Below are 13,864 nucleotides of genomic sequence, written 5' to 3'. Positions count from 1 at the left end.
ATGGGATGGGATGGGATGGGATGGGGCTAAGCTGGCTGCAGGCACCAGCCCTGTGACCCAGCTCTGCTACTCACCCTCCTGCAGCAGCTGGATCTGCTCCAGCTCTTCAGGCTGCTGTGCTGAGGGAGCTGCAGCCTCCTCCTCCTCCTTCACCCAGGCCAGCTTGGGCACTCTGGGTGGTGTCTGCTCCATGTCAGTGTATGGAGTTGGGACTGCTTGCAGGAGAGATGTCTCGGAAAAGCTCCAGATGAGCAGGTGCTGCAGTTGTGCCTTGTAGGCAGCTGCAACAGAGAAGCCTTGGGAAGGCTACAGGACACCGTGTCCTGCAGTCTGTCCTCGAGGTCACCTGCAGAGGAAACGCTTTGGAAAAGCTCCGGGTCAGTAGGGAACAAGCTGGCTGTGTGGGGGCTCCTCACAGCACCGCTCTCTCCGTCCTGTCCCGACGAGTGCACCGAGCACTGTGGTGTGACCGTGTCACCGCCAGCACCTATGTCACGACGTGTCACAAAGGGTCACCCTTGTACGCTCTGTCCCTTTCCTATTGCACGGTGACCACGGTGCACTGTGTCACAAAGAGCCCTAGGACACACCTCCACGTGCCTTGGGGACCCCCACCCTCCCCCCAAAGTGGCCCAGCTTGCAAGGAAGACGTTCCCCCAAGGTTCGAGGACAGCCCAACAGGAATTTTAGGAATGGCTCAAACAACAAGCAGATGCTCCTCTGCTCTGCCTGCTCAGGGCAGCAGAAGGAGCCCCCACGGTTGCCGATGCAGCTGCAGCAGGAAGGGCATCGGGGCCTTCCACAGCAGCTGCCAGGGCCGCTCTGGGACAAGACCCGGTGCTGGGTGGCCGTCACACACACAGGAGTGTGACACAGACACGGGACGTATGGCCCAGGGCACGAATGCTGCTCTGAGCCCTGGGAGCAGTGAAATCAGCAGGTGTGGCAGAGTCCCTGCCAAAGGAGACCTGCCGCCCCCAAGGCCTGCCAATGCTGGTGCCTGCTCCTGCCACAGAGACCTGTGTCCCCTGGGGACTTCTCTGCCAGAGGACAGCCAAAGCCCACGTGCATTGGTGTGTGTGCTCCTTTCTGCAGGCGGCTGTTGGCAGGAGCACCTGGTGGCAACACTTGGTCTCTGTCAGAAGCTGTTACTCCTTCCTGGAATGATTTTTGCTTGGAAGTGATGATCTGCAGTGTCCACGCATCTCCCCAGCCCATCACTGCCTCACACACGAGGTGACCACCAAGCCACTCTCCGGCCATCTGACCCGCAGCTGAGCCCTTCCCAGAGTGCCCGCACCCGGAGGGAGCGCAGGGCTGGATTTGGCCGCCAGAGAGTTGGTGACCCTCGTGAGATCCTCGGTGCATTTAGTTCCTACAGGAGTGTGGGCACCACTGGGAAATTATCTGCATGCCTTGTTAATTGGATGTTCTTCCACCGCTAGCCTGGGGCAGGATCTCTCCCGGTCCTCCTCTCAACTCCCGGGCCTCTCCTCAGCCAATCAGAGAAGGCACCAAAATAATTGAGCCAATCAGAGCGCGCGGCGCTGATGACTCCTCAGGCAGTCCCAGAGCGCCCAGAGCTCCTCACCTGGACTCCACCCGCGCCCCGCCCCCAGCGCCCCCCGCCAGGAGAATTTGGGGAGGGGGCTATTGCGTGTTATCTTCTTTTTTCTTTTTCTAGAGTCGAGATTAAATGCTCTAGACACGGTATTTCGTGTTCGGACTCAGATATTTATTAATTCTTATCTATATTACAGTGAGTTCTACAGCACTTACAGCTAACAGGCTAAAAATGGTGACGTACCTCTCTCTACAAGGCCTTTTAAGGGCCAATGAGTCCAATTAAAAAAAGACACCATAATAGCCCAAGAACCAATCACCCGTGACCTGCAATGTGGAATTTTCTATCCAATTACAAAAGTACCACCTATACCCGTGAAGAAAGTGAAGAAGAAAGAAACCTCCACCCTAAAATCTCCATCTTGTTTAATATATATTACTACATTTTAAAATCACAAATTTTAATTTTCCACTACGTGACACTGCACACTTCTATTGAAACCGCACACCAGTGATCCCAGTTCTATCACTCAGTTCTGGAAACCTTCTTCACAGCCTCAGGTCAAAAGCAGTGTTTTCCTGGAGGTCAGTGCCTGTCAGCAGAGAAAGCCCAAACCCCTCAGTTTCCAGGGTTCCAGCAGGGGGGAAGTGTCAGACCCTGCCCGGCGCTGGCCATGGGGCGTGTGGCGGGGGCCCCGGAGCTCTTGGCTACTGTGGGCTGCTGGGGGGCTGCTGGGGGGACACCCCCGGACCTGTGTCCTGCACACACAGCGCTGTTCCAGGAGATGGTTTAGGCCGAGTGTCACTTCATTCACGGCACCGACCAGCTGAGGTTCGTGGAGAGGAACATCTCCAAGCGGGAGCAGTTCCTGCACTTGGGCAGCGATGTGGGGCTGCACGTGGGGACACCTCCTTTGGGGACAAGGCTGTCAGGCACTGGAACAGCGACCCGCAATGGATGGAGTACAGACGGGCTGCGCTGGACAGGCACTGCCGGCACGACTACGAGTTGTCCAGCCCGTTCCTCGTGGAGCGCAGAGGTGAGCGTGGGGCAGAGCGTGTCCCCTCGGGCCCTGCCCTGGGAATGACCCTGGAGCCCCTCAAAACCTCCCTGGGAATCACCCGAGACACATCAGCCCTTCTTGTGCCCATCCCTGGGGCCTCCTGCCCCCTCACCCCAAGTGACTGCAGTGGCTCTTCCAGTCCATCCCAGTCTCTCCTGGTATCCTCATAGTCCTTCCCAGTGTCACCAGAGTCCCTCCAAATTCTTCTCAGTCCACAGCCATTCCATTCCATTTCCAAGTCCTTTTTTAGTCCGATCACCACCCTATCACCCATTGCCCCAATCCACTCCACTCTCTCTCGATGTTTCCCCATTCTCTCCAGTTTCATTCCCAGTCCCTCTCAGTGCCACACCAGCCCTCTCCCAGTTCCCCCCAGCTGATCCCAGTGTGTCCTCACTCTCTCCCAGTGTCCCCTAGTGTATCCATCTCACCATGGCACTCGATCTCCCAGCCCGGCCCCGGCTGTCTGCTCTGCTCCGTGATGGATTTCTGCCCTGTCGAGATCCAGCTGAGCTGGTTCCAGGTGGCTCCAGCAGGAGCTCTCAGGGCATGTGGTGGCCACCGACCTGGTCCCCAATAGGGACTGGATTTCTACCAGCTCCTGGTGCTGCTGGAAACCCCCCCGGCACGGGGTCAGCTCCAGCTCCAGGTGGAGCACGTCAGCCTGGAGCACCCCCTGAGCCGGCACTGGGGCACGGCCCGGACCCCACAGCGGGGGGGAGTGAGGGAGGTATTGGGGGGACTGGTAGGGGAATTGAGGTGTGCTGGCAGTAACAGGGAGAGAGTTTAAGATAGCCTGGTTTAAACTGGGAGTAAGGCTGGGGGTTCTAGAATGGCTGAGGAGTCAGAAGGATGTTGGGGAGGGTGGGATGGGGTTCCGGGGGTCCTGGTGGGCACTGGGAGGGAGTCTGGGGATGCTGGGTGTAACTCGGAGGGATTTGAGTGAGCCTGGAGGGGATGGAAGAAGATCAGGGATGGAAAATCAGAGGCTGGAATGAGGCTGGTTGTGCTGGAAAGAGACTGGGAGGAGATTTTAAGGGGTCCTGCGTGGGCTGGAGGCAATTGGGAGGGTGCTTAGAGGGGTTTCGGGTATCTGTGACAGATTTTGGGGGGGTTCTGACCCTTGTGAACCCCCAGAGATGTTGCCAGACACCATCGACACCAAGGTGCTGATGGGGATTGGGGGCTCCGTGCTGGGCTTCATCTTCCTGGCACTGAAGTTCGGCTTCTACCTGTGCAAGAAGGCGAGAGGGGGTCCTAGCGAGTCGTGGGCCCCCTCCTCCAGAGCCTGTGTGCTCCCCCTGGGGAACCCTGGCTCAGTGTTACCCCCTTTTCTCTGCCCACAAAGCTCCTGTCCCAGCAGCCGCTGCAGACCCTGCCCAGGTGGGGAACACTGGGTGCTGCGGGTCTGCCCGGCAAGAGGTGAGTAATCACAGCTGCTCCCTCTGATTGGCTGAATCTTCTTCATCGCATTCTCTGATTGGCTGAGGAGAGGCCCGGGAGTTGAGAGAAGGAACAGGAGAGATCCCGGCCCGAGCACCGGCACGGGAACAACAGAGCCAGCCTGGGCACAGCGAGGGAATTTATTACCAACCAAATCACAGCGGGACAAGGAGAAGGGAAAGAAATCTCTCCAACACCTTTCCCCCACCCAACGGGGATAACCAGGGCTCTGCCCAACGGGGGTCACTGGGGATCATCCAACACCGATCCTCCCATGGGGGATGGAGCTGGAGCAGAGCACGAAGCTCTTCCCACACTCGGGGCACTCACAGGGCTTCCCTCAGTGGTACCTCTGTTGGTGTTTGGTCAAGACTGAGTTGTCTGAGAAGCTCTTCCCACACTTAGGACACTCGTAGGGCCTCTCCCCAGTGTGGATGCACCGGTGGTCAGTGAAGGTGCCATTTTCCTTGAAGCCCTTCCTGCAGTCAGGGCAACGGAAGGGCCTCTCCTCTGTGTGAATCCACTGATGTAGGAGGAGATTGGAGCTGGTCTGAAACCTCTTCCCACACTTGGGACACTCGTAGGGCCTCTCCCCAGTGTGGATGCGCTGGTGTCGTCTCAAGCTGGAGCTGTCGCCAAAGCTCTTCCCACACTGCAAGCAGGTGTAGGGTCGTTCTCCAGCATGGATCCTCTGGTGCGGGATCAGGTTGGAGCTATGGCTGAAACCCTTCCCACATTCTCCACACTTGTAGGGCTTTTCCCCAGTGTGGATCCTCTGGTGTTCGATCAGCCTGCACCTGTAGCTGAAACCCTTCCCACATTCCAAGCACTTGTGGGGCTTCTCCCCTCCAGGAGGCTTCTCCACCAGCTCTGAGCTCTGCCTGGATGTCCGGCCACCTTCCCGGCTCAGGGAGGGTCTTTCCTCCTCGCAGCTCCCTGGGCTGGGTTTGCAGCCCCTCCTCGAGAGGGATCTCCGGGGCTTTTCTGCCTCCTCCATCTGCCAACGCCTTGGGAATGAAATATCCTGGTTTGGGGAAAAGCAAGAGAAGAGGGCCTTAGGCAGGGAGTTCCTCCTTGCCCAAGCTCATCCATGGAAGTCATTGGGCATGTTGTGTCTGTAAGAACCTCCAAAACACCCAGCTTCATCCCAAAAATCCTCCAAACAACACAACACAGTTAAATAATCCCCCAAACATCAAGATTCAGCCAAAATCCCCTCCCAAATATAAAGATTCAGCCCGTGCAAAAAACCAAAGCACCAACTTTTAGCCCAAAAAAGCTCAGAAACACCAAGATTCACCCCTCTGAAAATCATGGATCCCTCTCTCTGCTAACCTGCTGCATGTGGAGGTGCAACACTCCTGGCATTAGGGGAGAGGCTGCAGATAAAGGGAGGAGTGGAACATTGTGCTGTTTACTGTTTCTGCTCCTCCTCCTGTGTCCCCAGTCTTTGTCACACTCCTCCTCCTCCTAGTATTCCTCCACCTTCCGCACACTCCCACCTGCCCCTCCCACATGCATCGTTTGACCATTTTGTTCTCCAACCCTGCATCTTCTTCCCTTCTCCTGCTGCCCCCAGGCCCAGCACCCACTGCCGGCTCCCTCTTCCCCCCAAACCCACAGCATCCCAGCGCAGGGGCAGCGATGGAGCTGGGGCAGCTCGGGCTGGGGCAGCGCTGGGCTCTCGGCCGCTCCCGCCCGCACTCGCTCGCCACTGCAGCCGCTGCCGCCACCACAGCGCGGGGGGGCCCGGCCTTGGCGCTCCCCCCCTCCCACCTCCCCAAATTCCCCTCCAGGGGGGCGCTGGGGCCAGGAGACAGACGAGTGACAGATCAGGGGGGCTGGGAAGAGCCGGCAGCCAGAGAGCACTGAAAATCTCAGCAGTGACTACAGTGGCATCTTCGGGGACTAAACATGGCAGGGCACACATGGAGGGTAGAAAGGGAAAGCCAGGAAGGGATCCTGGCCAAAGGGATGATGATCCCAAAATATCTCTGAAGGGTCCCTTGGGAGCATGTTGAGGGAGTTTGCACATTCTCCCAGAGGTAATCAAGGACATGGACACCCACGGGGGGCAATAAGGGAAGTTCAGAAGGGATTTAGACAACAGGGGATGGATGCTGTTGGTGTGCTGGGAAGGGATTGGGTGAAGGGCAGCGTGCAGGAATATGGTTCAGGCAAGAAGCAGCAGGAGCAATCTATCTGGGAAAAAAAATGAAGGATGGTAAAGAGGGGGAAGAGAAAAATAGTGAGGATGGGGATGTTTTTCAGCAGGATTTTATCCTCTAAAGGTGGCAGCTGCTGCAGATCCTTTGTATCCCCGGTTGCCAGGACAGGCACACAAGGAGGTCAGGATTGCAGGGGGTTTCTCTGTGCTGGGCAGCGGCAGGAGCGGGCGCAGAGGGGCGGCACCGGGAGCACGGGCTGGGGGCCTGTGGGGAGCTGCGGGGCCGGGCCGGGGCTGTGGGGCAGCCGGGGCTCAGCGCCGGGCGCTGCCTGAGCCCAGCACCCCCCGGCAATTGCAGGCCCGGCAGTGGCCCCCGGCCCCCAGGAGGCTGCGGGACGCCCCGGCCGCTGCCCGGCCCCGTGGAGCTGCCGGCCCTGCCCGCCGGGGGGGCCGCGTTTGGACACTGCGGCAGGACAGGCACCGGCTCTGGGATACGGGCTGGCCACGGCAGCCACAGCACAAGGAGCAGCAGGACAAAGGAACAGCTGGGAAATGGGGATTGGACGTGCAAGCATCCAGATTAGCTTTTAAGCATTTTCCTTGGGTCACTGCAGAAAGGAATGATTTAGCAGAAAGCTCAGCAGCTGTCAGAGGATGAGCACCCCCAGGCACTGAGGGGGCTGCAGGAGGGGCTGAAGAAGCCCCTGGAGCACTTGGTCACAAAGGCAGAGCAGGGGAATGCAAGAAGGGAGGAGGAAAAGGCCAAGGGGAAGGCAAAGGCCATGGCAGAGTTTCTACAGCCCCTGAGGGATGAACCCCAGGGCCCAAGGGGGCCCCAGCACCCAGGGGCTCTCACATCCTTACACCATCTTCAACCAGGTGCCCTCCTCACACTGACACCATTCAGGACATGATGGCAAAGATGCTTTCTGGGGATGCCCACTTACACAGGATGGTAAACTGGATTTTGCCTTTGAGTGGGAACAAGAGGTAGAAGGGAAAATGGGAAAGACATGGACGGTCCTTCTGCAGGGATGCACGGAAGCACCAGCCTTATTGGGGCAAGCGTTGCAGAAAATATCACAAGAATTTACCCCACCCCCAGGGATTGGGTTAATGCAGGATGTGGATGACTTGCTGCAATCAGGAGGACAAGAAGTGGCAGAAGAAGCCTCTGTGAAATGGCTGAATGTTCAGGCTAAAAAGCATCTTTGAGTATTTGAAATAAAAGAGGAAATGGTGGAGAAAAGGGTTAAAGATTTGGGACATATTTTTGACTGAGGGTTTGTGGTGTATTGACCCAGAGAGGGACCAGGGAATCTCAGAAGTGATCCAGGAAGGAAAAGCAGCTGTAAGAATCCTGAGGATTAATAGGAAATTGCAGGACCTGGATTGAAGATTCTCTGCTCTAGCCACAACATTGTATGGCTTTTTAAACCCAAATATCGTCAGTATTGTGGTATGGACAGGAGAAAAGGAAAAAAACCTGCGAAAATGAAAAATAACAAAATGATTGGACCACCAGCTATGTCTCCTCAATACCGAGAAACAGAAATTTGAATCCTATGTGTGTTATAAGTCTACATTATATTACTGGGTTTTGCAAATATTAAAATTAATCCTATATTCTGGAAAACACTGCTGTATGAATATAGTTTCTTTTAGTTCTGCGATTAACAAAACTTATAAATAGTTGTGTGATAAATATATTTTTCTTGGAGTATTATGTATAAATCTTTTGTTCATGTAACAAACTTGGAAAATGGTAAAAAAGATAATCAGGAAATTCTTCACATTCCTGGATTATGGGATACCAAAACGCCAGGGAAGGAAAAAATAATGATTTACAGGTTGGGGAGAATGATTCAGAATAATGCAGGAAGGTCTATGAATATGCAACATGTTGCTGCATTTAGGAAGTGTTTTCTGAGTCAGTGTGTGCCCTTGGCTGAAGGCCAAGCATCCGGCCATTATAACCTTTGGCCAGAGCCAGGGCAGATATTCAATTATCTCCCTTGGAATTGATCTTTGCAATTCCTTACCCTGGGAATTCTCCACCTAGTGCGGGCTGGAGATAAGGGATGTATATTTCAAGCAGTCTGTGGCCAGAATCCTGTCTCTTGTGAAATCTCTGCCACAGGAAGCTGGGCTGGCACAGAGCCTGCCTTGGCACTTTGCTGTTCACAGCATCCACCCAGGACTCTGCCTCTCAATTACACTCACACACTGGGCTGCCTGCGATTCCACTCTTGGAAAGTATACCAAATTTAAAATTTTTTTACATTCTGTTTTACTAGTCAGGCTCGTTTGCCCTTGTCCCAGGAAAGAAATTTTAAAAGGTTTTTTTTAAGGGATGTTGCACCACTCAACAGAGATGAGTTGAACATCTCAACAGACTGGGAATAGCCCAAAAGATTCCCACAAAGATAACAACATTCAACAAAACATCAATGAAACATCAGCAAACATCAAGGAACACCCACCCCAGACACTGCCCCGGCCCAGATGGAGACACCTGGGCTGGAAAAGAGTGAGAAGGAAATCCAGGAATGTGGATCTAATTAACATCAGAAGAGGAGAAATCCATTTGCAATAGGAAACCAAATACTAAGAACTACACAACTTTGAAGCAATGAACACTAAACCAATGGATTTCAATGGGTTCAGACTGTAAAATTTCAGGAAAAATCTAGTAAAATTCACATCTCATGGAATGATTTTCTCTGCACACCCGGGCTATGTGTGGATGAAATTACTTCTGTTGCACATCCTGACCAGGATCAAGTAATGCCTTAACTCTCTAACACTAAAGATATTGTTGGACAGATTTTTATTGTCCCTGCAGTTTCAGTGACAAGATTACACCATGAGAAAAATTTTTCACATTAATCCTACTTTTAGATTGTCAGTTAGGTTTGGGCCAGGGGTGTGACAAGCAATTTTTACTCCTAGGAGAAGAGGCAGAAAAGACTTGATTGCATTGGAATATTTTTCTATATATTTGTGGTGGCTCTTACTGACGGCAGAATTTCGGAATGGATCTTTAGAAGCTCACCTTTAAGTGGCATTTTGCACACCTAGAAGAGTATTAATGGTGAGGCTTTAACGCATAAACTGTTAATAAAAAATCGATAGAAAAAAAATAAAAAAGAAAACTAAAGCAGATTGTGAGGGTGGACGTGTGAATCACCTAAAGGCTGCTCTGGAAGAAAATCCTAGTTCCAGGCAGCCAGGAGAGGAGTTTTAGAAATGAAAATTAACATTGCTCAGGAAAAGTGTGGACAATGCCCAAGGGCCTTCTTGCCAGGGGGAGGAATTTCCCTGAGTCCATCTGCCCCTCACCCCCAGCTCTGCCTGCTTGCACAGATGGAATTTGCACAACTAAAGGCAGAGCCCATAGTGAGGATATCTGACTGCAACAGAAATTGGTTAAGCTGCAAAGGGAAACAGCAAACGGAGAATATTGAGCAAATTTCATGAAAAAAAGTGTGTGTGTGGGGGGGATCATCCCTCTCCCCAAAGCAATGAGGTGTTTTTGCTAGTCCAGAGAAATCACTTGAGAATCCAAACATTTTATCATTTCATAAGATAAAAGTGTTCAATTGATGCAGCCCTGGATGGAGGGAGCACCCAGAAAAGGGAAAAAGATGAACGGCCACCAGAACAAATGCTACAACACCATGGACCAGCCCCTGGGATCCCTAACGAATTCATATCAGGACACAGAAAACCCATCCATAATTTGAGTGGCATAATTAGGTTTAAAAGTATCCTTGAAATAATAACCAAGCAGACAGCTCCAGCTCCTGACCTTCCTGACGACCAATCCACTGAAATAAGGGAGGAGACATTTCACATGGGATAGGATCAGATTATCTATTAACAGAAGGAGAAGGAGTTTACGGAAAATTACATGACTCAAACTGCTGTTCGCAAATAGATGATAACTGAAAAGTGGTGAAACAGATAACAAAGGAAATAAGAAAATAGCTCGTATTCCGGAGAAACAATGGGAATGGGACACGTTTTCGTGGTTCCCTGGCAGACCATGGCTTAAACGAATGCTGCTCCTCCTCTGACGTGCTGCAGCAACTCTCAGCTTTTTACCATGCACGACACCTTGCGCCAAAGAGGACACAGGAAAAGAGATTGAGTCAATGGAAATTAAAAGTTTGTAAAGGCAATTCTTGAGAAAATGAAAAAAGGAGGGATTGAAAGCAGTAAGATTAATATCGTAGGAGAAGTGAATATTAACGAGGACATGCAGTAGGCGGATCGGGAAGTCTGAACCTTCCAAAAACATCAGCCAGAGGGGAAAGGGACAGGGAGACGCAGCCGGGAAAATGAGGATAAAAAGGAGGCTGCGTTTTAGAGACCGCATGGCAAATGCCGCATGGCCTCTCTCTTTGTTCATCAATAAAGTCACTTTTACAGGACTCCTGTGTCTCCTTTGGGCACACAAACCTCCGGCCACGGGAATTTTCCCGCACAGCCCCGGGCACAGGGCAGACACCTCTGTGCCACCCACAGCAACCGGGACGAGCCAGCGCTGCTCCGGCACCGGCTCCTGCCGAGGCCCCAGCGGGAAGGAGACCGCGGGCAGCCGCTCCCGCAGCGCCCTCAGCCCAGCGCCAACACGGGCCGGCACCGGCACAACCAACCCGCCAGAGCCCCCTGCCGCCCCCGAGGCCCGCAGCGAGCCCCGAGCCCCCGCACAACCGAGCGCGGCTCCCACCTGCGCTGGGGCCGCCTCCGAGCTCCGCCGCCGCCTGTGCCTGAGGAATTCGATGGGATGTGTTGCCTTAACCTTTCTGACCACTCCCAGCCCATCTATGCCAGCATTCAAGCCCTCAAAGAAGGTGTGAATAAACTTCGGGTAGATAATGGGTACGACTGGCTGAACTGGCTCTTAGGGCACTGGGGACTCACTGGCTGGGTCAGGAATTTAGTTAAAATAGGTTTCTATGTATTAGGCATCATATTATGCATTGTAGTAGTTATTCCTTGTATTTTACAGTGTGTTAAGAATTTAATTGACAAATCGCTGAAGAGTGTATTTTTAGTTAAAAGAAACGGGGGAGATGTGGATATGGGTAATGCAAATGAGACTGATAGTACTGCAGATTGAATCAGCAAATGCAGCCTGACAACGAGGATGCCTGGCAAGAGGAAACAGAGACCTGACTGCAAGAGGACTGGATCAAGTCTGGGTTATGGGAAATAAGATTTTACTAAGTCCAAATGTAAAGTTTGTCTATGTGAGAGTTTGTCTATGTAAGGTTTGTCTATGTGATTGCAGGAAAATATTACCAGCCTTCCTGTAAATGGTATATAAGCACATGTAGTGCTCAGTAAAAATTGGATTTTGATCACCATTCAGTGTCCCCTTCTCTCTCTCATCATCAATAGTTCAAGTACTCCCCGTGGGGTCCTGGAAAGAGAATGGTGGCACATCTACTGCCTGCTACCCCCCTCTAGGCAATATTCAACTGTTTAGTTCACAGACTCATCTTCCAGCACTCTTAGTGGGGTCAGCAGAGCCACTTCCCACTGGTGGGGGCAAAGAGCACCCTCTGTGCCTTTGTGGTGGGAGCAGACAGTGTTGTCTCAAAGGAAAGGTCAGAGAGAGACCAAGCTGGACCTCTGCCTCCTGCCCCTCACCCCACAAGGGCAGGAGGGCACAAAACTGAGAATGCTTTTTTTCTTTTCGGTCCTGTCTTTCCCAGGAGCTTGACTAGCTCGAAGGAGAGGATTCAAAGGATTTCTTGAGGATCACTGCCAGTGCACAGCACACATGGCATCCCTCACCCCTTACATCATCATGGCATGGAGGGGTAGGAACCAACAACTGCCCTACCCCACTGCTCCAGAAGCCAAAATCCCCATGCAAGCATTTCGTTATGGCCTTCTTAGAGAACCACATTCCCACCCAAATCTTCCCCTCTGCAGCAGCTCATTCCCACAGGAACTGGCAGAGCAGATGGGCTTTGGACATTGGCTGGCTTCCATTGCACTCCTTGCCCTGGAGCTGGCACGGCAGGAGAAGGGCTCTGGTGAACCTTCTCCTCCTCCCATGTAGGCTCTAACCCAGCTGCCAGAACTTCAAGTTCTCCGAGCACTTCTGGGCTCTGAGCAGCGGCCACGGGAGGAGGAGATGCAACTCCAAAGGCAGCAGTTCCCAGGCCCAGCTCCTGCCATCCCAGTGGGGCTGTTCGGTGGTTCAGGAGAGGAAGGGAAGGGCAAGTGCAGGTGGCAGTAGCTCATTTCAGACTGAAAGAGGGAAAGGTAATTTATTCACTTGGAAATCACTGCATTCAAGCTCTGATCTTAACCTGAAAGAGAAGTAGCACCTGTTCGTGTTTAATTTGGGTGAAGAACAACTGTTACATTTGATGTGGTAAGCAGTTCAATTATCTGAGGGAAAGTGTACAGCAAAATTAGTGTTCACAGAGAGAGAGAAAAGTCAGGAGGTAGCAAAAGAGAGGAGGAAAAGAAAGCACACCCCAAGCCAGTGTTTTTCCCAAACCCAGGATTTTCTGTTTGTAGGGAATGGGGTGCAGAGTAGCTTTCCCTTGAGATTCAGGACTGAGAGGCCAGAGCTAGAAAGGTTGTTCAGTGAGAAATCCCCTCTCCCAGATCTGTACAAGAGCTATTCTTTAGCTTTTACATGGATGTTTAAAACCTGACATATCCTTTGCTCATGTGACTCGTCCCACGACCAGTAAACATAGCTGGAGTTAATTACTCTCTCAGTCTATTCTATTACACAACTCCATATCATCTTAAGTTCTTTGGTGATGGAGTCATATTTCCACCGGGCTAGTTTTCTTCCCAGGGGGCTATTTAAGGGTATATCTGTTGACATATTTCCATTTCTTTTTCCCCTAGTGAATTCCTTCCTTGCTCTTAGTCCCATTCTTCCCGCCAATCACTGGTTCTCACAACAAAAGCTGCCTTCCCGACAGACAATTACAGGTCCTTGAAAGCAAAGCTGGACTACCAGGAATGTTTTTACAGATCAAGATCTGATTTCTTAGGAGCATTAGTGTTAAATAAATGAGGATTTTCTCAAGAACTGTCTGAATGTTCCCACTGTTCTGGATTTGACTGGGCTTCCTTTCTTCCCAGAAAGTGGCACAGGGATGGGATGGGATGCAGGATGGGAATGCTGTGTATGACAGGGAGAGAATTTGGTTGCTGCTAAGCAAGGCTTGCCCTCCTCAAGGACTCTGCAGGGTCCTAGAAGCCACTCAATATCCCATGCTCTGCCATCGAGGAGGTGACAAAGAGCCTGGAGGGAGCCTGTCCAGGACAGCCAAAGGGACTGGACAGAGGGATATTCTCGGAGCTGGGAGCACCTGGATGTTGGACCAGCCAGCTCCTGCTGCCTTTTGGTGGTGCCTGAGCAGGGCTGTGACGATGCCAGGGACATCCTGCAGTGACATCTCCCCAGTCCGTCTGGGCGTGCGCTCGGTCCCAAAGCTCACCCTGATCCTGATCTCAATCTCACTCCATGTTGAGACACACTCACTCTCCTGGATTTAATCTCATCCCAGTGCCAGACTCATGCAGTCCCAGAGCCAATCTCAAGGCCAGGCCTAAGGCAAATGGCACATTTAGCCTTAAC

The 13,864-nt window shown here is 52.4% G+C and overlaps 1 pseudogene; it reads right to left on the bottom strand.

Moving 5' to 3' along the window:
- The window catches only part of LOC148218040 (uncharacterized), a 33,437-nt pseudogene extending 27,850 nt beyond the window's left edge, over positions 1 to 5,587 (bottom strand).
- Positions 5,588 to 13,864: the final 8,277 nt, after the last annotated feature.

This window comes from Sturnus vulgaris, unplaced genomic scaffold, assembly GCF_052056855.1.
Source record: "Sturnus vulgaris isolate bStuVul1 unplaced genomic scaffold, bStuVul1.hap1 Scaffold_195, whole genome shotgun sequence".
Taxonomy (NCBI): domain Eukaryota; kingdom Metazoa; phylum Chordata; class Aves; order Passeriformes; family Sturnidae; genus Sturnus; species Sturnus vulgaris.
The sequence above is the reverse complement of the archived record's forward strand: the minus strand, read 5'-3'. Positions and strand labels throughout refer to the sequence as shown.